Raw genomic sequence first — 21,875 nt, forward strand, 5'->3', positions numbered from 1 at the left:
ACATTCTCTGGGGAAGGAGATTGAGTTGAATGGAGTGTTGATCTATGTGGTTGCTTATATTCTGGTAATGTATATTTTTCCTCCTCTGGCTCTCTGCCCTGATGAGCATGGTGTTCAGTTTTCTCCCCTAGGAAGACAACTGATTCTATTTTCTGTCTCGGGAATTCCACATCACAATGAAGATGATCTCAGAATCACTTGTAAGACGTTTGACATAAACTAAATCATCTCCAATGTGTTTTTAGCTTTCAGGTATTCCTGTGAATTCCTGCTCTGTTGAAAGATTAGTGTGTCCAAAAGAAACCATATTGCTGTAACTTTGTCATGTAGTATGAATCCCGATTTGAGAAACTTTTAGTTATAAATTATGGCAGAAAAAAATTTTTATTGATTTTTAAAAAAATAAATGTCAGTGGAATGCATTACTATTCTTATTACACATATACAGCACAATTTTTCATATCTATGGCTGTATATAAAGTATGTTGACACCAATTTGTGTCTTCATACATTTACTTTGGATAATGATGTCTATCACATTCCACCATCATTTCTAATCCCCTGCCCCCTTCCTTTCCCTCTCACTCCTCTGTCTATCTAGTATTCATCTATTCTTCCCATGCTCCCCCTCCCTACCTCACTGTGAGTCAGCCTCCTTATATCAAAGAAAACATTTGGCATTTGTTTTTTGGGGATTGGCTAACTTTACTTAGCATTATCTTTTCCATCGCCATCCATTTACCTGTAAATGCCATAATTTTATTCTCTTTTATTGCTGAGTAAAATTCCATTGTGTATATATGCCACAATTTTTTATCCATTCATCCACTGAGGGGCATCTAGGTTGGTTCTACAGTTTAGCTATTGTGAATTAAGCTTCTATAAACATTGATGTGGGTGTGTCCCTGTAGTATGCTGTTTTTAAGTATTTTGGGTATAGACCTTCTTTCTACCCTTGCTCACTCTCCCCTCTCCCTGCTACCTGCTTACAAAGTGATCTTTCTGGATATATTTTTTGGTTTTTAATTTCCACATATGAGTGAAAACATAAAATACTTGCCTTACTATATCTGAATTATTTCATTTAACAAGATCCACTTCTATCCGTTTTCCTACAAATGACAGAATTTCATTTCTTTAACTAAATAATATTCCATTATGTATATATACTATATTTGCTTTATTCATGCATCTGTTGATGGGAACCTTGGCTGAGTTCATATCTTACTTATTGTGAATAGTGTCACAATAAACTTGATCATTTAGGTGTATTTTTTTAATTTGCTGATTTCATTTCCTTTGAATAAATACGTGACAGTGATATAGATGGGTCATATGGTAGTTCTATTTTAATTTTCTGAAGAACATCCCTACGTTTTCTATAGATGTTGTACTAATTTACATTCTTACCAACATAGTATATGGTTCCATTTACTCCATATCCTTACTCGTGTTTGTTTGTTACTGTTTTGTTTTTCTTAATAATATGTATTCCAACTGGAATAACCATCTTACTCATCTGGGCAAGATGTAATCTCATTGTAGGCTTGATTTTCATTTCTGTAATAGCTAAAGATGTTGAGCATTTTCACATATATTTATTGGCAATTTGCATTTCTTCTTTTGAGAAATGTGTATTCAGGTCATTTGTCCATTTTTATTATATTACTTGCTTTTTAGTTGTTAACTTTTTTCTATATTCATCCTTTGTCAGATAATAGCTACCAAAGATTGTCCCTTATTCTCTTTGTTGTCTTTCACTCTGCTGATTGTAGTCTTAGCTGTGTAGAAGTTGTTTAATTTGATGCGATCCTGTTTATGCATTCTCATTCTGATTTTCTGTGCTGTTGGAGTCATAACTTGGAAATCTTACTTTGCCATGATTTTGAAGTGTTTCCTCTATGTTCTCTTTAGTAGTTTCAAAGGATTCATCTTACATTAAGGTCTTTAATCCTGAGTTGATTTTTTTTACAGGGTAAGAGAGGGGGATCTAGTTTCAGTGTTCTATATGTCAATAGCCAGTTTCCCCAGCAACATTTTTTGAAGAAGTCTCTTCTTTCTCGAATGTTTTGGCACCTTTGTTGATAATCATTTGCAATGTGTATTTATTTCTGAGTTCTCTGTCCTATTCCATTACTCTACCTGCCTCTTTTTATGCCAGTACTATACTGTTTTTGTTACTATGGCTCTCAGGTATAATTTGAATTCAGGTATTGTGGTGAATTTAATATTGGTCTTTTTGCTCAAAATTGCTATAGCTACTCTTGGTCTTTATTGCTTACATATGAATTTTAGATTGTTTTCTAGTTCTATGAAGAATGTCATTGGTATTTTGTTGGGGATTGCAATGAATTTTAGATTGCTTTGAGTAGTATGGCCATTTTAACAATACTGATTCTCCCGGTTCATGAACATAATAGGTGTTTCCAACTTCTAGTGTGTTCTTCATTCTCTTTCTTCAGTATTTTGTAATTTGCATTGTAGAAACTTTTCACATTCTTAGATTTATTCCACAGTATTTCTTCTGCTGCTTCTTTTCTTTTTCCTTCTCCTACTCTTCCTCTTCTCTTTTCCTCTCCTCCTCCTCCTTCTTTATTTTTGCGAATTGTTTTCCTGATTACTTTCTCAGACAATTCATTATTGGTGCATACAAAAGCAACTGATTTTTGCATGCTGATAATGAATCCTACTTCACTGAATTTATCAGTTTTAAAAGTCTTTTGGTGGATTTCCTTCCCCCAATTTTCTAGGTGTTCAATCATATCATCAACAAACAGGGAAAATTTGACCTCCTACTTTAATGTTTATAAACCATGCAATTTCTCTTGTCTAATTACTGTGGCTAAAATTTCTGGTACTATGTTGAATAAGCGTGGTGAGAATGGGCATCTTTCTCTTGTTTTTGATCTTATAGGAAGTGCTTTCAGTTTTTCTCAGTTTAGCATAAAAAGTAGCCTTCACTGTATTGAGATCCCACTATGTGTAATTTATTCAGGGTTTTCATCATAAACAGATGCTGAATTTTATCAAAGGATTTTTGCATCAATTGAAATAATCGTGTGATTTTTATCCTTGATTCTACTTAGTGCTTTATTACGCTTATTGATTTGTGCTTGTTGAGCCATTCTTGCATTGTTGGAATGAAACAAACTTGGTTATGGCATATTATGTTTTAATGCACTATTAAAGTAAATTTGAAGGCATTTTATCAAAGATTTTTGTATCTATGTTTAGAAATATTGGTCTGTAGCTGTCTTTTTTTGTTGTGTCCTTTACAGGTTTTGTTAGCAGGGAATACTGCCTTCATAGAATGAGTTTGAAAGCTTTCTTTCCCTGTTTTATGAATCAGTTTGTGAAGCATTGGTGTTAGTTCTTTAAAAACATGGTAAAATTCAGCAATGATTTCATCTGGTCCTAGGATCATTCTTCTTTCTCCTCCTCCTCCTCCTCCTCCTCCTCCTCCTCCTCCTCCTCCTTCTATCAAAACTTTTTATTACTGCTTCAATCTTTATACCTATCAGTAATTTATTTGGGTATTTTATATTCTCTTGGTTTAATTTTGGCAAGTCATAAGTATCCAGAAATTTTTCCATTTTTTCCAGATTTTCTAATTTATTAGGCATAGGTTTTTTTTTTTCCAAAAATTTCCCTACTGATCTTTTGAATTTCACGGTATCTGTTGTTAAGATTCTTTTTTAAAGTCTTATTTTGTTTATTTGGGCCTTCTTTCTTTTTGTCAGTTTAGCTAAAGGTTTCTCATGTTATCATTTCAATAAACCAACTATTTCATTGATGCTTTGTATTATTCTTTAGTCTCTAATTCATTTATTTCTTTTCTGATCTTTACTGATTCTTTTCTTCCATGGATTTTGGATTTGGTTTGTTCTTGTTTTTGGTTTTTTTTGTTGTTTTTTTTTTTTTTACAATTAAAAAAATTTAATGACATGATAATTGTACATACTTATGGGGTACAATTTGATATGAATATACAATGTGTATTGATTAACCAAGGCAAATAGAATTTCCTTCTGAAATGTTTAATTATTTCTTTGTATCAAATACTTTGAACTCTTTTTTTTTAATTTTTTATTGTTGGTTGTTCAAAACATTACAAATTTCTTGACATATCATATTCCACACTTTGATTAAAGTGGGTTATGAACTCCCACCTTCACCCCATACACAGATTGCAGAATCACATCAGTTACACATCCATTGATTTGGATATTGCCATACTAGTGTCTGTTGTGCTCCGATGCCTTTCCCATCCTCCACCATCCCCCCTCCCCACCTCTCCCCTCCCCTCCCCTCCTCTCTCTCTACCCCCTCCACTGTATAACCCTGAGGGTCTCCTTCCATTTCCATGCAATTTCCCTTCTCTCTCCCTTTCCCTCCCACCTCTCATCCCTGTTAAATGTTAATCTTCTTCTCATGCTCTTCATCCCTACTCTGTTCTTAGTTACTCTTCTTATATCAAAGAAGACATTTGGCATTTGTTTTTTAGGGATTGGCTAGCTTCACTTAGCATAATCTGCTCTAATGCCATCCATTTCCCTGCAAATTCTATGATTTTGTCATTTTTTAATGCAGAGTAATACTCCATTGTGTATAAATGCCACATTTTTTTTACACATTCGTCTATTGAAGGGCATCTAGGTTGGTTCCACAGTCTTGCTATTGTGAATTGTGCTGATATGAACATGGATGTAGCAGTGTCCCTGTAGCATGCTCTTTTTAGGTCTTTAGGGAATAGACCAAGAAGGGGAATAGCTGGGTCGAATGGTGGCTCCATTCCCAGCTTTCCAAGAAATCTCCATACTGCTTTCCAAATTGGCTGCACCAATTTGCAGTCCCACCAGCAATGTACAAGTGTACCCTTTTCCCCACATCCTCGCCAGCACTTGTTGTTGTTTGACTTCATAATGGCTGCCAATCTTACTGGAGTGAGATGGTATCTTAGGGTGGTTTTGCTTTGCATTTCTCTGACAGCTAGAGATGGTGAGCATTTTTTCATGTACTTATTGATTCATTGTATGTCCTCCTCTGAGAAGTGTCTGTTCAGGTCCTTGGCCCATTTGTTGATTGGGTTGTTTGTTCTCTTATTGTCTAATTTTTTGAGTTTTTTGTATACTCTGGATATTAGGGCTCTATCTGAAGTGTGAGGAGTAAAGATTTGTTCCCAGGATGTAGGCTCTCTATTTACCTCTCTTATTGTTTCTTTTGCTGAGGAAAAACTTTTTAGTTTGAGTAAGTCCCATTTGTTGATTCTAGTTATTAACTTTTGTGCTATGGGTGTCCTATTGAGGAATTTGGAGCCCGACCCCACAGTATGTAGATCGTAGCCAACTATTTCTTCTATCAGACGGCGTGTCTCTGATTTGATATCAAGCTCCTTGATCCATTTTGAATTAACTTTTGTGCATGGCGAGAGAAAGGGATTCAGTTTCATTTTGTTGCATATGGATTTCCAGTTTTCCCAGCACCATTTGTTGAAGATGCTATCCTTCCTCCATTGCATGCTTTTAGCCCCTTTATCAAATATAAGGTAGTTGTAGTTTTGTGGATTGGTTTCTGTGTCCTCTATTCTGTACCATTGGTCCACCCGCCTGTTTTGGTACCAGTACCATGCTGTTTTTGTTACTATTGCTCTGTAGTATAGTTTGAAGTCTGGTATCGCTATACCGCCTGATTCACACTTCCTGCTTAGCATTGTTTTTGCTATTCTGGGTCTTTTATTTTTCCATATGAATTTCATGATTGTTTTCTCTATTTCTACAAGAAATGCCGTTGGGATTTTGATTGGCATTGCATTAAACCTATAGAGAACTTTTGGTAATATCGCCATTTTGATGATGTTAGTTCTGCCTATCCATGAACAGGGTATATTTTTCCATCTTCTAAGATCTTCTTCTATTTCTCTCTTTAGGGTTCTGTAGTTTTCATTGTATAAGTCTTTCACCTCTTTTGTTAGGTTGATTCCCAAGTATTTTATTTTTTTTGAAGATATTGTGAATGGAGTGGTTGTCCTCATTTCCATTTCAGAGGATTTGTCGCTGATATACAGGTATGCCTTTGATTTATGCGTGTTGATTTTATATCCTGCCACTTTGCTGAATTCATTTATTAGCTCTAATAGTTTCTTTGTAGAGCATTTTGGGTCTGCTAGGTATAGAATCATATCATCTGCAAATAGTGATAATTTAAGTTCTTCTTTTCCTATTTTTATGCCTTTAATTTCTTTCATCTGTCTAATTGCTCTGGCCAGTGTTTCGAGAACTATGTTGAACAGAAGTGGAGAGAGAGGGCATCCCTGTCTTGTTCCAGATTTTAGAGGGAATGCCTTCAGTTTTTCTCCATTCAGAATGATGCTAGCCTGAGGCTTAGCATAGATTTTTACAATATTGAGGTATGTTCCTGTTATCCCTAGTTTTTCTAGAGTTTTGAACATAAAGGGATGCTGTACTTTGTCGAATGCTTTTTCTGCATCTATCGAGATGATCATATGGTTCTTATTTTTAAGTCTATTGATGTGGTGAATAACATTTATTGATTTCCGTATATTGAACCAGCCTTGCATCCCAGGGATGAATCCTACTTGATCATGGTGCACAATTTTTTTGATATGTTTTTGTATCCGATTCGCCAGAATTTTATTGAGGATTTTTGCATCTAGGTTCATTAGAGATATTGGTCTGTAGTTTTCTTTCTTTGAAGTGTCTTTGTCTGGTTTAGGTATCAGGGTGATGTTGGCTTCATAGAATGAATTTGGAAGTTCTCCCTCTTTTTCTGTTTCCTGAAGTAGCTTGAAAAGTATTGGTATTAGTTCTTCTTTAAAGGTTTTGTAAAACTCTGCTGTATACCCATCCGGTCCTGGGCTTTTCTTAGTTGGTAGTCTTTTTATGGTTTCTTCTATTTCCTCAATTGATATTGGTCTGTTTAGGTTGTCTGTATCCTCCTGACTCAATCTGAGCAGATCATATGACTTAAGAAATTTATCTATGCCTTCACTGTCTTTTAATTTATTGGAGTATAAGGATTCAAAATAGTTTTTGATTATCTTCTGTATTTCTGAAGTGTCTGTTGTGATATTGCCTTTTTCATCCCGTATGCTAGTAATTTGAGTTCTCTCTCTTCTTCTCTTCGCTAGCATGGCTAAGGGTCTGTCGATTTTGTTTATTTTTTCAAAGAACCAACTTTTAGTTTTGTCAATTTTTTCAATTGTTTCTTTTGTTTCGATTTCATTAATTTCAGCTCTGATTTTAATTATTTCTTGCCTTGTACTTCTTTTGCTGTTGTTTTGCTCTTCTTTTTCTAGGATTTTGAGATGAAGTATGAGATCATTTATTTGTTGGTTTTTTCTTTTTTTAAGGAATGAACTCCAAGCAATGAATTTTCCTCTTAGAACTGCTTTCAATGTGTCCCATAGATTCCGATATGTTGTGTCTGTGTTTTCATTTATCTCTAAGAATTTTTTAATTTCCTCCTTGATGTCTTCTGTAACCCATTGATCATTCAGTAACCTATTGTTCATTCTCCAAGTGATGTATGCTTTTTCCTTCCTTCTTTTATCATTGATTTTCAGTTTCATTCCATTATGATCAGATAAGATGCATGGTATTATCTCTACTCCTTTATATTGTCTAAGAGTTGCCCTGTGACATAATATATGATCTATTTTTGAGAAGGATCCATGTGCTGCTGAGAAAAAAGTGTAACTGCTTGATATTGGGTGGTATATTCTATATATGTCAATTAAGTCTAGGTTATTAATTGTGTTATTGAGTTCTATAGTTTCCTTATTCAACTTTTGCTTGGAAGATCTGTCCAGTGGCGAGAGAGGTATGTTGAAGTCTCCCATGATTATTGTCTTGTGGTCTATTAGACTCTTGAACTTGAGAAGAGTTTGTTTGATGAACAAAGCTGCACCATTGTTTGGGGCATAAATATTTATGATTGTTCTGTCTTGTTGGTGCATGGTTCCCTTAAGCAGTATGTAGTGTCTCTCTTTATCCCTTTTGATTAACTTTGGCTTGAAATCTATTTTATTTGATATGAGTATGGACACTCCTGCTTGTTTCCGAAGTCCATATGAGTGATATGATTTTTCCCAACCTTTCACCTTCAGCCTATGTATGTCTTTTCCTATCAAATGCGTCTCCTGTAGGCAGCATATTGTTGGGTCTTGTTTTGTGATCCATTCTACTAGCCTGTGTCTCTTAATTGGTGAGTTTAAGCCATTAACATTTAGGGTTATTATTGAGATATGGGTTGTTCTTCCAGCCATATTTGTTTATTTATGTTACTAAACATGGTTTGTTTTCCTCTTTGATTATTTTTCCCCCCTTTACTGTCCTACCTCCCACTGTTGGTTTTCATTGTTATTTTCCATTTCCTCTTCCTGTAATGTTTTGGCGAGGATGTTTTGAAGAGATGGTTTTCTAGCTGCGAATTCTTTAAACTTTTGTTTATCATGGAAGGTTTTAATTTCATCTTCCATCCTGAAGCTTAATTTCGCTGGATACACAATTCTTGGTTGGAACCCATTTTCTTTCAGTGTTTGAAATATGTTATTCCAGGATCTTCTAGCTTTCAGAGTCTGTGTTGAAAGATCAGCTGTTATCCTGATTGGCTTACCCCTAAATGTAATCTGCTTCCTTTCTCTTGTAGCTTTTAAAATTCTCTCCTTATTCTGTATGTTGGGCATCTTCATTATAATGTGTCTAGGTGTGGATCTCTTATGATTTTGCACATTCGGCGTCCTGTAGGCTTCTAGGATTTGGGATTCTGTCTCATTCTTCAAGTCTGGGAAGTTTCCTCGTATTATTTCATTGAATAGACTGCTCATTCCTTTGGTTTGGAGCTCTGTACCTTCCTGTATCCCAATGACTCTTAAGTTTGGTCTCTTAATGTTACCCCATATTTCTTGGATGTTCTGCTCATGGTTTCTTAACAGTCTTGCTGAGCTGCCTATGTTCTTTTCCAGTTGAAATACTTTGTCTTCATTGTCTGATGTTCTATCTTCTAAGTGTTCTACTCTGCTGGTAGTATTCTCCATTGAGTTTTTAAGTTGGTTTATTGCTTCCTGCATTTCTAGGATTTCTGTTTGTTTGTTTTTTATAACCTCTATCTCCCTGTATAGTTGATCCTTTGCTTCCTGGATTTGTTTGCGTAATTCATTATCGAAGTGATCTTTCATTGTCTGATTTTGCTGTCTAATGTCTTCCTTGATACTCCAGATCATCTGAAGCATGTATATCCTGAATTCTTTATCTGACATTCCATCTGCTGCAGCTGTTACCTCTTCTAAAGTTGCGTTGACCTGCATTGCTTGTGGTCCTTTCTTTCCTTGTCTTTTCATACTGCTTGCGTTTCTTTCCTGCAGGCGCGGGCGGCGGCTCTGCTCTCTCCTTATTCCAATTGGGGTGTCGTGACTACCACGCCGGCAGGCCACCGGGCCTGATCCGCCGGTCGGTTGCAGGTTTGCCTACCCTGCAGGCGCGGGCGGCAGCTCTACTCTGCCCCTACTCCAAATGGGGTGACGTGTCTGTCGTACCAGCAGGCCACTGGGCCTGTCCCGCTGGTCGGTCGCAGATCTGCCCACCTTTCGGGCACGGGTGGTGGCTCTGCTCTGCCCCTACTCCAATTGGGGTGTCGTGACTACCCCGCAAGCAGGTCGCTGGGCCTGTTCCTGGCACGGGCGGCGACTCTGCTCTGCCCCTACTCCAATTAGGGTGATGTGTGTACCACGCCGGCAGGCTTCTGGGCCTGATCCGCAGGTCTGTCGCAGGTCTGCCTACCTTGCAGGCGCGGGCGGCGGCTCTGCCCTGCCCCTCCTACCACGCCTGGGGACCGCTGGGCCTGATCTGCAGGTTGGTCACAGGTCTGCTCACCCTGCGGGCACGGGTGGCAGTTCCGCTCCGCCCCCACTCCAATTGGGGTCACGTGACCACCACACCGGCAGGGCCTGATCCGGGCATGGGCGAAGGATCTGCTCTGCCCCTACTCCAGTTGGGGTGGTGTGTGTACCATGCTGGCAGGCCGCTGGGCCTGACCCGCCAGTCTGTCACAAGTCTGCTTACCTTGCAAGTGCGGGCGGCGGCTCTGCCCTGCCCCTCCTACCACGCCCATGTACCACTGGGTCGCGGGTCTGCCCACCTTGCGGGCATGTGTGGTGGCTCCGCTCCGCCCCCTCTCCAATTGGGGTCACGCGGTCACCACGCCGGCGAGCCGCTGGGCCTGCTCCGGGCGCTGGCGGTGGCCCGGCTCCTCCCCTCTGGCTCGACGACAAATCGAGAGAGACTCGGGTGTCTGTGCCTCACCCCCCCTACCAGGAGACCAACTGTTTCTGTCGCCGCTGGTATTGATGAAGTTCTCTCCTCCGCCGCTTTCTGATGACATCAGATCTCTGCCATGTTGGTATCCTATGCGAATGGCAGCATTTCGTTCCCCTTGCCGGGAACGAAAAGCAACGGGTGAATCCTGACCGGCCCTCAGCAGGACCCGGACCGAGAAGCAGTTTCTGCGGGCTCCTAGCCCTGGGCCAGGGCAGTTCCGGGAGCCGGATCCGTGCTCGGTGTATGCTGTGATAAGAGCAGGCTCCACGAAGCAGCCTCTGCAGGCTCCCCAGCCCTGGGCCAGGGCGGTTCCGGGAGCCGGAACTTGGCCGCCCCGCGCTCAGTGCTCGCTCTGATAAGAGCAGGCCCTAAGAAGCACCCAGGCACTGAGCCCGAGCAATCTGTCCGCAAGCCGCAGGCGAATGGCAGCCTGAAATTACCTGTTCTCTGACTGAATAAGCTGCGGTCAGTCGAAAACAGGGATGGTGACGTCAGCTTTCCAACATGGTGGCCGCTGGCCTCCTCTGTGGTCTGACCAGTGTGGAGAACCGAGATGGACCGCTTCCTTCCCCCGTCTCGAACCCAGAATTCAGCCCTGAGTACGGTGCTTGCACGGCTGGCAGAAACTGCAGCGCTGTATTCCTGTGTCGCTATCTCCTCGTTTCCCAGCGCGCGCTGCAGACTCTAGCCGCGGGGCGATTTGCTGAATAAGCAGTGTTACCCTCCGTGCGACAAACCTCTCGCGTTTGAGTCCCCGTAGCCAATCCTCGTGCAATGGAAATCCTTCCTCCAGGTTCCGGAGCACCCCACTATTGCTGGAAATTCCTAACAAGATAGCCTTTAGCCGTCCTGACTTGTCATACTCCCACACAGTGAAGCAGCACACGGGGGCAATGCACTCCCCTCGCCGCCATCTTCCCTACTCTCTGTTCTTGTTTTTGTAACATTTTGTAATATTATGATGAATCTTGATGTTACTGATTTTTTATTTTTAAGAAGTTTTTATATAGGCATTCATTCCTATAAACATGCCTCTTAGTACTGCTTTTCCTGTTGTGGTAGTTGTGGTTCCATTTCATTTGATACAAGGAATTTAATTTCCCCTCTGATTTCCTCCATGATGTACTTTTCATTTAGTAGTGTGTGCTCAATCTCCATGTGTTTGTGTAATTTCTGCAGTTATTTCTACTTTCTTTTCATTGTGATCAGATAAAATACAAGAAATTATTTCATTTGAAAAATTTGGTAGGACTTTCTCCATTTCCTAATATATGGTCTATTCTGGAAAACATTTTTTTATGTGTGCTGAAGAAAATAATGTATATTTTTCAGCTATTGGATGGAATATTTTGTAGATGTTTGTTAAGTCCATTTAATCTATAGTACAATGTAAATCTGATGTTTCTTTGTTGATTTTTAAAATCTAGATGATATATTTATTGTGACCTATCTTTCTATTTATCTCTAATTATGTTTGTTTTTTAAAATTGTTTGCTTCAAGGCATTGCTTATGTATTTATAAAAATTATGTTTTGTGATGAATTGTTCCCTTGATCAACACATAGTGACCTTTTTTTCTCTTCTAATTTTGTTGTAAAGTCTGTTTTGTAAATTATAAATGTAGCTATTCCTTTTTTGCTTTTGGATTCCCTTTGCTTGGAACATCATTTTCCATTCTTTCACTCTGGGTATGTGTATATTTTTGCACATGGGTTAAGTTTCTTATAGACAGAATATTGTTAGGTCTTATTTTTTAATCCATTAGGCCAATCTGCATCTTTTGTATGAAAAATTAAAAACATTTATTCAGGGTGATTATCCATAAGTATATATTTGTTCCTGTCATTTTGCTCTTTTTTCTTCTGGTGGTTTTGAATATTCTGTATTTTTACCCTTCCTGTCTTATTCATCTTAGAAGTTTGATCATCTGCTATATTGATAATTTATGATACTTTACTATTTATCATTTGCATGTCAACTTCTGTAGAGGAATTTACTTTTTCACATTTGCTAATGATTTTATCATCCTCTTCTGAGTATAGTATTCCCTTTTGTATTAACTTAGCTTTTCATTACTTTGAAAAAATACCGGAGAAAAACTCTTATTTTGCCTCTTGATTAGAGAGCTGTTATTCTGTGGTTGGCCAGCTCCATTCCTTTGTGCCTAAGGTAGAGGTAGGACATCAGGGCAGATGGGCTTGGCAGAGGAAATCTGCTCACCTCCTGGCAGCCGGGAAGCAGAGAGTGACAGTAAAGGACTGGTGACAAGATATAATCCCCAGGGGGCTGGGGATGTGGCTCAAGCGGTAGTGCGCTCGCCTGGCATGCGTACGGCCCAGGTTCCATCCTCAGCACCACATACAAACAAAGATGTTGTGTCCGCCGAAAACTGAAAAATAAAAAATACTAAAATTCCCTCTCTCTCCCTCTTCCCCCCCCCTCTCTCTCTCTCCCCCTCTCAAAAAAAAGAAGATATAATCCCCAAGGGCCTGCCCCCAAGGATTCATTCCCTTCAATTAGATCCCACTTCCTACAGTTTCCACCAACTCCTAGTAATCCATTCATATTATGAAGCCATCAATGGATGAATCCACTTAGGAAGTCAAAGTCCTCTTGATTCAATCATTTTCTAACAGCCCCACCTCCAAATACTACTACATTGGGGATCAAGTCATCAGAGTAAGAACTTTTGGGGGACATTCTGGATCCAACCCATAACAAGTGTCTTCAGTGATGCTGGTCTAGTGGTCATGCCTTCCCTTAATTTATTCTTAATTCAAGGTCTTTATCTTTCCTTCTTTTCTTGAAGACTAACACAGCTAGCCATGTCAGTCTTTTTGGCACTCCACCCCTTATCCAGACTACATTTTTCCTTGTAAAGATCACCAGTCAGAAAGGATTATAGTCAATCATAAGGACCTTATTACCTTAATTACTCCTTTAATGGACCTATTGTCAAATCAAGTCACATTCTGAAGTATTGGTGATTGAGACCACATGAAGTTGGGGGCACATAACTCAACTATAATAGGCAGGTATGGAGAGTTTGGTTGTCTGTGGTGAGTATCATGGACCTCAGGGCAACCACAGTGTTTGTAGCTGGGATGCTCATGGGGTCTGTGGATGAGGGTGGGGTGACATGGCTGGAGAAGCTCTGCCTTTGTTTCCCTAGCAAGTGATAATAAGTGACCTCATACATGAGTCAGTAAACAGCCAAAGGACAACCAGGGTCTTTGAGACTTCTCAAGTGGTTGGTTGGTTGATAAAAATGAATAATGTTATGTATGTTATTAGTAGTAATACATAATGTAGATTTAAATCCAAAGTGGATATGCAGAATATTATGAATTATTGGTCCATATGACATAACTTAGAAGACAAAGTTAGTGTGATGTCACTTGTTGAAGGTAAAACACTAATTTAATTCATCCTTGAGTCCAATCTGATGTTTATCATGAGGTTGTGAGAATAATCAATATTTTAAATATGTTACCAGTTTGAAAACATAACTAGAAGCTTAAATACACATTGATTCCCATTTCTTATATAAGGCCACCCCCACCAAAATCAGTCATCCCAAAAGGATATGATGAAGCCTCAGTGTGTCTTATAAACATTATGAATAAAATAGGGTAATTTTGCCAAATTGGCCAAGACAGAAGCCAAGGTCAGTGTGGGTCCAGGTCTATGGGGAACGACAGAAGCAAGAATGATGTGGTAGGTTTCTCTGAAGTAAAATATGTCTGATTAAAAGTGCTGTCCTCTGTTAATATTATCAAAACGACCATACTTCCAAAAACACTATACAGATTCATTGTAATTCCGATCAAAATTCCAATGACATTCCTCATAGAAATAGAAAAAGCAATCATGAAATTCATCTGGAAAAATATGAGGCCCAGAATAGCTAAAACAATCCTTAGCAGGAAGAGTAAAGCAGGTGGCATCACTATACCAGACCTCAAACTATACTACAGAGCAATAATAACAAAAACAGCATGGTATTGGCATCAAAACAGACTGGTAGACCAATGGTACAGAATAGAGGACACAGAGACTAACCCACAAAATTACAATTATCTTATATTAGACAAAGGTGCCAAAACATGTACTTCAGAAAAAAGCATCTTCAACAAATGATGCTGGGAAAACTGGAAATCCATATTCAACAAAATGAAATTAAACCCCTATCTCTCACCATGCATAAAACTCAACTCAAAATGGATCAAGAACCTAGGAATTAAACCAGAAACTCTGTGTCTAATAGAAGAAAAAGTAGACCCTAATCTCCATCATGTGGGATTAGGCCACAACTTCCTTAATAAGACTTCTGTGGGTGCAAGAATTAAAATCAAGAATCAATAAATGAGATGGAACTCAAACTAAAAAGCTTCTTCTCAGCAAAAGAAACAATCTGTGAGGTGAATAGAGAACCTACATCTTGGGAGCAAATCTTTGCCCCTCACACGTCAGATAGAGTATTAATCTCTAGGGTATATGAAGAACCCAAAAAGCTAAACACAAAAACAACAACAACAAAAAACCCAAATAACCCAAAAAATAAATGGGCCAAGGACCTGAAGAGACACTTCTCAGAAGATGATGTACAATCAATCAACAAATACATGAAAAAATGTTCATCATCTCTAGCAATTAGAGAAATGCAAATCAAAACCACTCTAAGATTTCATCTCACTCCAGTCAGAATAGCAGCTATTATGCATACAAACAACAATAAGTGTTGATGAGGATGTGGGGAAAAAGGTACACTCATACACTGCTGGTGGGACTGCAAATTGGTGCAGCCAATATGGAAAGCAGTATGGAAATTTCTTGGAAAATTGGGAATGGAACCACCATTTGACCCAGTTATCCCTCTCCTCGGTCTATATCCAAAGGACTTAAAAACAGCATACTACAGGGACACAGCCACATCATTGTTTATAGCAGCACAATTCACAATAGCTAAACTGTGGAACCAACCTAGACGTCCCCTTCAATAGATGAATGTGTAAAAAATATGTGGCATATATACACAATGGAATATTACTCAGCAATAAAAGAACAAATCATGGCATTTGCAGGTATATGGATGGAGTTGGAGAAGATTATGCTAAGTGAAGTTAGCCAATCCCAAAAAACCAAATGCTGAATGTTTTGATATAAGGAGGCTGATTCACAGTGGGATAGGGAGAGGGAGCATGGCAGGGATAGACGAACTCTAGATAGGGCAGAGGGGTTGGAGGGGAAGGGAGGGGGCATGGGGTTATTAATGATGGTGGAATGTGATGATCATTATTATCTACAGTACAGGTATGAAGACACCATCTGGTGTGAATATACTGTGCATACAACAGAGGTATGAAAAATTGTGCTCTGTATGTGTAATAAGAATTGTAATGCATTCCGCTGTCATATATAAAAAATAAATAAACAGATAAACGAGGGAGAAAAAAGTGCTGTCCTCAATTCTGAGATTATGCCCTTCTTAAGTTTTGCATTAAAATTTATTTACTTTTAAGAAATTGAACTCATATAAAATCAGTTTGAAGTTTTTAACTTTTTATTTTATTTTAAATATTTTTACTTCTTTACTTGGTCATAGCAAAACAACAGCAACAAAAATACATCCTACCTTGATTGGGAATATCAAGTGTTTTCTTTATTTAGAGCCTTCATAAATGTATAAAGTTTAAGATTATTCTTGTAAAGCAGCGTCTCTTGGGCCCCAGGGCACTTCCAGGAGCCGTGCAGTATAGGCAGCTTGGGTGGGGAAGATATGTGTGTGCCTATCAGGCAGAAGAGGTGTCCTTGTCTTCCTCATTGTTAGTGAGCAGCTGGTAGGGTACCTCCCTGGCCTGTGGGAGTCCAGGTCCCTATGGATCCTGGGTTGGCAGTGAAGAGGAGCATTCTCCATACAGAAGGTCTGAAGGGGGTTCTCTGTCAATTACTCCCTCTAAGCAGAGAGTGATGACCCCAGCTGTGGGTATCCGTCTACAGGACTTGCAGATGACATTTTCAAATTATAATTGAACAACCCAGAATGGCACTGTGGTTTAAGAACATTCCTACCAGAACCTACAGAGTATGATGGGAAAAAGCAGGACCCTGATAGAGTCATGCTTCTTGCAGGATTACTTCACCTGCCAGTTGACTAATGAAACTGATGATAAACTAATCACAATGGCAAGAAATGAGGCAATTCCAAGGGGACTTTTGAAACAAATCATGCCAGTGGCAAGGAACTTGCCCTGAGGGTCATAGCAGAGTCTTTAGAAAAGCAAGCTTTTAGTTATATTAAATACAGAGCAGTCCCTTTTTTAATAATGTGTTGTGGTTTATATAATATATACTGTTAACTTTCTTTTTTAAAATATATATATTTTTAGTTGTAGATGGACACAATATCTTTATTTATTTTTATGTGGTGCTGAGACTCCATCCCAGTTCCTCACACATGTGACGCAAGCGCTCTACCACCGAGCTACAGCCCCAGCCCCTATTAATCTTTATCTGCAGTCCTCATCCATGGATTCAACTAACTTCAAATTAAAAATATTAAGAAAAATTTGTCTGTATTGAACATATATAGACTTTTCTCCTTCCTGTCTTTCCTTAAACTATGTAATAACTATTTTCCTGGGCCCCTAGCCCATGGGAGACATAAGAGGGCAGGCCCAAGGCCCCCCAGAGCACACTGGGAACACTCCTTCTGTGCACTGTAACTGTGACACTTGGGTTAGGAAGCATCCTGATTTGGGGTTTCTTGAGGCAGTGACTGAGACTAAATTCTGACCTGTGTAGAGGTACTCTTCTCTCTCAGGTGGGGTGTTCAGGGTGCACTGGAATATACCTGGGAGAGAGGGGGCCTGACTGGCATATCTGTCACTGATTCACTAATAGTGATCCAGGGGCTGAGGTGACAATGATGGCCCACTGGTATCACTAACTAGACACAGTTTCCGTCATTTTGCATGAATTAAGTAAATTACTTACCATGTCCTTAGAATTTGGGTGTGTAAATAAGAGACTTGCCCTGAATCACACAGTGGGTGTGTGAGGAGGAGAATGGGAGGTGCTCAAACCTGCCAGCAGGGCCTCTTCTCCAGACTATGGGTTTATAAACTCTCTGGGAGTGTGGCCAGGACTCCTGATCTTACAAATATGCTCAGGGGGCCCTTGGCACGGTCTAGTGTTTCCCTACTGACTCTAAAGGCAGAAAACACTTATGCCCCTTTGCTCACCCAGGGAGCAGCCCCTGGGGCAGGCAGTTATTAGTTGTTCTCCACCTTCCATGGGGTAATCCAGAGTTACCTGTGGAAAGGTCAAGCCTCCTGTTGTGGAGGCACATACACTCTAAAGTTGAGAGATGCCTGATTTTCTATTTTGCAAAGCATAAGAAATCTCTAGTTTTCCTTGTGAACAGTATTAATGAACAAAGACAAGTAGACATTTTAAGAGCACTTTCTGTTATCACCTTAACAGGAAAAGCCCCTCATGCAAAGGGGCACTGTGCAAGGACTCACTTGCCCTTGGGTAATGTTAAGTGTGTTATCCACACCCAGGGAGGTGCCAGCACTGCAGGTATCTTTGGGTGCATCTGATGACAGAGGACAAAAGAGAGAAACTGCTGTTTTACTGGTTTGTGGGGTTGAACTATACTTTCTTATAAAGGAAAAAAAAAACATTTTTCAATAAACCTGAAATTTATGGAACCACTAAAAATGAGGGAGAGTGCAGGGCAGATTATCTTTTTAACAAGATAATATGCCTTACAACTGCAAAATTCTGATTATGAGAATTTTTGGTTAGAGAACCTGAGCACACAATGCATGATTGGAAGAAAATTCTAAGAAAATCACCTTCATCACACATAAAAGTTTAGTAATGAGTTACTAAATATTATTTCAGGGAATATTTTGGTGAAATATTTAGTAAAATTGGATCAATAGTTGAATCCCATTGGCATTATAAAGTAAGATTAATGAAGTGTGACGATATATTTAGATTGATTGCATTTTCCCGTTATCATTTTATTCATGAATTTTAGTAAGGTTAACAAGAGAAAGATATCAGAATGTTCACCTTGCTCACACTCATGGTCACCAACAAAACTCAGTAAGTTATGGAAATGTAATATTATTTTGATTAATGACCATAACAACTTTATTTAGGTTACAATGGTCAGGAGGTGGTGATGGGCTGGGAGAAGGCAGTGGGACAGGAAATGGCAGTGGGACAGGAGATGGAATTGGTACAGGAGAAGGCAACCAACAGTTGTTGGGTGGAGAGGAGCTCTGTGGTTTTATTCCCAGTGAAAGTGTCAATGAGTCACAGGGAGGAGGAGTCAGTCTGGGGCCTGGCAGAAATGGAAGTCAGGCCATGGGATCAGGAGGATGAGATGGGAGAGAGAAAATTCTATGTGGAATAGGAATCAAAGACTCTGGTGACTGAGAGCATTCAGGGATGAGGTGGCCTAACAGAAACTGAGGAAGTCATTAGGTCTGGTGAGTATGTAGAGGCCAGAAGCACAGGGTGCTTGCTGAAAGAAGCCAGGGAAGCCAAAGAGAAGAAGGAACTGGCCAAAGCATCCTTCACAGGCAGTGCACATGATTGGTGGACTCCAGCTGACTCTAGTTTGTACATGTCATCTGGGCCATCTTCTTTTAATAGCTGGTGAAATGTGATGTCATCATGGAGGTTCCTTAGGTGACTGCAAGAGATAGGATTCACAGGCTGCAGCCAAGAGCAGATGGGGCCAGGAGGTAGGGCATCTGTGTTCCATGGCCCCTTGCTGCCCCCACAGTTTACAAAGCTCTTGCTCTCCCAATCCCAGAGCTTGAGTCCAGATCTCCCTGAACTGAGGGCTCCCCTCCTGCCCCATAAGAGCTTTGTGTTGGGTCACAAAGGCAGGGGTAGGAAGGATACAGGAGGAAGTAGAAAGTTACTTACCTTTGTAAAAGTGAAACCAGGTCTTCAGTCTCTTCCACTTTCTTTCAGCAGTCATTACAACCTGAAAACGGAGACTGGGTTATCGTGGACAAGGGTGTTGAGTGCCTCTCCTCACCATGAGAGGAATGTTCACATGAGGGAGACTGGGCCAGTAGGCTCTGGAGATCAAGCACCAGTATTCAAGGCCACATGACAGGTGACAGGGATAGCAAGCCACATGGAGGGGCATTTACTTTGTCATTTACTTCCACCTCCATCAGTCCCCATTATACTCATAACCACCCTGTGGGGAGAAAGATTGGGCCAGGGGGTGCACAAAAGGCAGTAAGTGTAGATAATAAATAATTGGGTCCAATCAGAAAGATATGGGCTGGTTGGAAAGGAAAGGAAATAAAATGCTGACATCTCCAAAGCCCTTCCCTTTCCTCTCCCAACATGTTGCTAAGGTAACCTGCCCCAGGAATTGTTCCTTCATGCAGGGAGTTGTAAGAGTTGTTAATTATTGCTTCCTGTGCTGCTACTTTTCTGCCTGGATCACTCCACCATTTGACCCACATTTTAGTTATGTACACAGGATGGGAAGAGGAGAAAGCCAAGGTAAGTGGAAAATGAGAACAAAGGAGTTCTAAAATGTATAAAAGGGACAGGACACCCCACTTCTTTGGATACCCCAGCTTTGGACACAATTTTCTGTGGCAAAGTCTGTCTCTGTCCTATCCTTTAAATAAAACTTGCTTTCTATGCTTGCCTTGGCATTTCTCGGGTGTTCAATCTTCACATCTGGGAAAAGGAACCTCAGCCCTGATTGATTCTCATCACAGACGGTATCAGAGACAGCATGGCTCCAGTATTGCCCACACCACCCTACTGGACATCACCCAACCCTAGCCCACCACAGCTTCATTCTGAGCACAGAACCTGAGAAGTGTCTCTGGTACGATGATTTCCTTCCCAGGATCCTCTCTCTCAGGTCTCTGCAATTGACCTTCTCTGGAACATGGCTCTGGTCTCTTATGAACAGGGGGAAGAAAGTCACCTCTTGGGTTGAAGGTCAGGGCCTTTAGGAGTGCCCCTCTTCTTCCTACTCTTGTACAGCACCTTCTTCACCTTCAGATGCTGATAGACAAAATAGAAAAAGAGGCTGGGGCCCAGTTCTCCCTCTGCTCTTTTAGAGGAGCTGCAGACATTCCATGTTTCTGAATAGCTTAACTTTCCACAGTTAGCTACCGGATACCCTTTTATTTAGAGAACATTTGTAAAGTGGCAAAATACTTCGGTTCTTTTCTTTAGAAAACCCAAAAAGGGATGTTCTACATAAACTACACCATGCTCAGGAACAGATTCATTTCTACAGGCTCTTCTCAGCTGCCAGGCAGGTTTCTGCTCCCTGAGGCTAGAGGTGACTCCAGCCTGGTGATGGAGGCCTTCAGGGCTCAGCACAGCCCTCACCTCAGCCCAACACAGAGGAAAGCCTTGTTCCAGAGACACCCACCAGGAGAAGGTGACTGATGAAGCAGTGCTCAAGGCCTGTCCTTCTCCAGAATTCCCCAACTCTCTCACCAGTCCAGACCTCAGCCACTAAGTCACAGTGTGTGTTTTGCTGTGGGACCTGAAGCTCATCACATGGATGGTTTTAGAGCTTTAGATAGAAATCCTCCTGCACACTATCTCCCTGCCCTGCCCAACCTGTCCCAGAATGGTGCACTGTTGTGTCTTGAGATTTCTCTTTTTTGAAGTGTCTCTACTTATATTGGAAAAGTGGAAAGCATAGTGTTGCCAAAAGCTCAGTTTTTGAGAAAAAGGAAAAAGAAACACAGGTGACTCCTGTTCCAGAGGCTGTGATTCTGCCCATCAGCAGGAACAAGGGGCTTTTAAAGAAATGATTCAAAGGCTGCACTCCATGTGTTCTCTGTTGGCATTGTAATTCACTTGTTAATTTGGGAGATAGTCATTATTGAGATCTCCAGGTTCCATCCTTAAAGTCTGGATTACTTTGTTCCTATAGTGGGTGTGTACTCAAGGACAGATTAATCTGCCTAAAATTCAGAAGAGAAAGGTAATCCTGTTTCCCCAGAGATTAGGGAGAGGGAGAGATCAGGAAGGATCAGGGAGAGCGAAAGAGAAACTTGTCCATTTTTAAAATAAACTGCAGTGGCAGAGAAGCAAGGGCTATATTCAAGGCATTAAGTAGATCACTGTTACAAGAGTAGACAAAAGAGAATCTTTTTGTTGTTGTTGTTAGGTCGGGCCTGAGGTTTCTTACCTTCTTGAGTTTTTCTTTTTCTTTGGTGGTGGGAAGGATGGATTACCCTGGAGGTAAGGCAATAAGAGATGAAAGAGCCCCAGTCCACACACAAAGGCAAGGGTCATATCCATTGCCCAGGTGGTGAAGGTGGGGTTCAGCCAGTCAGCAATTATGCTATTCAGAGGAAAGAGAGGATCTCCATCATCTAAATTGTGCTGTCTTGTTCAGACAAATGAGTCCTGAGAGTTCTCTTCAGGAATGGGGAGTAGGGCCCAGGCCTGTGTTACAGGGCTGGGTCCTCTCATCACAAAGGGATCCTAACACAGAGGAGGAGCAAGAAGAAG

Source organism: Marmota flaviventris, chromosome 16 (genome assembly GCF_047511675.1).
Source record: "Marmota flaviventris isolate mMarFla1 chromosome 16, mMarFla1.hap1, whole genome shotgun sequence".
Taxonomy (NCBI): domain Eukaryota; kingdom Metazoa; phylum Chordata; class Mammalia; order Rodentia; family Sciuridae; genus Marmota; species Marmota flaviventris.